We start from the raw sequence: 1,932 nt of genomic DNA, 5'->3' as shown, positions 1-1,932 counted from the left end.
TAATGCAGCCGATGCATGTCAGCTGCTGACAAATCCGGCGTTTTGAACCAACTGCCTCTCTGGCAAGACCCACCGCTGGGTTAAACTGCGAGCACTTCACCCATTGCGGGCAAGCAGTGCCGACTGACACGGCGGCTCTGAGCCACCCAGCCCCGAACAGCCCATGCGTCTCCTTCCGGGGACAGACGTGCTATGACAGTTTGTCCATCGGGCGCTACTGGGCCGTCCCAGCCCTCCCGGAGGTGGCCTTTCGCTCAAGAGCAGAGCACAGCTACTGCGCTGCGGTCCTGAGAGGTCTGTGTGACGGTGAGTAATGAAATTCGTGGGAGTTTCAAGTTGTATTTGTCCTAAAATCATCTCACCCCCTTTACGGAGTGATGTGGCAGGTACCTTGCTGCCTGTTGCTGCCTGTCGCCTGCGTTGGCCGTGCGGGCAGCTGCCCCCAAAGCCGGCGGTTCTCCAGCTGTCTCCGAGTCACGGTGATCTGCCGGCTTCGTTTAATCATTGACGGGCCACACGTCTTCCTGACGTTCGCTGTTTGCTTTTCTGTGTTTGACTTTCCATCGACGGCGCCAAAAGCAATAATGTACATACCAATTTTTCTACAAGTGCTTTCCACCTGTCGATCCCTTTCTCTTATCTGCGTTTGCTCAGCCCTGTGCCTACATACTACATTTGCCATCACAAAACTCCCTTTGGCCAGCAAACCGTGCAAATTGTCTACTCCTGCTTCACCCCAGCTCCTTCACAGCCTGGTAAGTACAGTAGCTCTGATGATGCTACAAAGGGATGCGGAAATAAATGATGTCCAGACACCGCCTCACTTGTTTTTCGTTCCGGTCGACGTTTGTGCTTTGTACCAGTCCCGTGTTTCAGTCGGGTGTGCAGCTTTCCTACTGAAATAGCTAACTGTGCACAGCCCTTGCAGCGGATTCAGCTGGTTTTGTATTAACAGATTTCGCAGGGGTGGGTGTTCTTCCAAGGAAGGGGAAGGGTCTCTGCAGCAGTGTTGTTTTCTTGCTGGTAAAACCTCATCTGTTCTGCAAGACATAAAAAACGGGCCCTAACTATGCAATTAAAGGAGTTTATAGACGAGCTCTGAAACTGGGTCAGATCTGGGATATTCTGCTACATACTACTGAGATATTTGGGGGATTTTTCTTTTTATTATTTTTAGTAGCAACCGTTTAATTCCTCTGCTTATGCATCTTGGGATTTCACCATTATGAGGTCCTGTTAAGTTCCAGGGAACTTCGTAGTAAATCAGCTGGGGTGATCCTGAGAAGGGTTACATGATCATTGGGAAAGTTTGTTTTATCTTTGGAACTGGACGTGGACTAATGTTCTGACCTAGTTTAAGACCACAAAATCCTCTGTTTATGCCTCCATATCCATATGTTTGCACATCACCAGACAGAGCAGCTTTTAGCTCCATGTAAACAAATTTCATACATTAATCTGAACCTTGAGAATGAAGCAGATCATGGTTGAGGCCAAAATGAATTGGACGTTTTAAGTACACAAACTGGGACACCATAAAAGGGCATATGGCTTTTCCAAGGGCTGAGGAATAACTGCAAAAATCCAGCTTCTGAATTTCCATAGATTCGGTTCTGCATTCAGTGTGCCAAATTTGGGACTACATGTGGGTGCAGGGTCTAAGCTCCCATGACAGTCAGAGGTGGTGAGTCAATGTAGTCTGTGGAGCCCCTCCCTAAGGTGACCTGAGAAGCTCTTTAGGTTCAGACAAGGAAACTTCAAACTAAATCCCACCCCCGAAGCCACGTTCTAGCTAATGAACCCTTCATCTTAAATTTCATCTGGTAGGTATGACCCACTGGAGGTGTCAAGATGCTCTGTAGGTCATACATGAATAAACCCTCAGCTTTTGACCCACAAGTGTCCTTCAAGAAGCTCAAGTTTGTCAGTCAG

The sequence above is a fragment of the Phaethon lepturus genome, unplaced genomic scaffold (assembly GCF_000687285.1).
Source record: "Phaethon lepturus isolate BGI_N335 unplaced genomic scaffold, ASM68728v1 scaffold46037, whole genome shotgun sequence".
Lineage (NCBI taxonomy): Eukaryota > Metazoa > Chordata > Aves > Phaethontiformes > Phaethontidae > Phaethon > Phaethon lepturus.
This window is presented reverse-complemented; position numbering follows the sequence as displayed.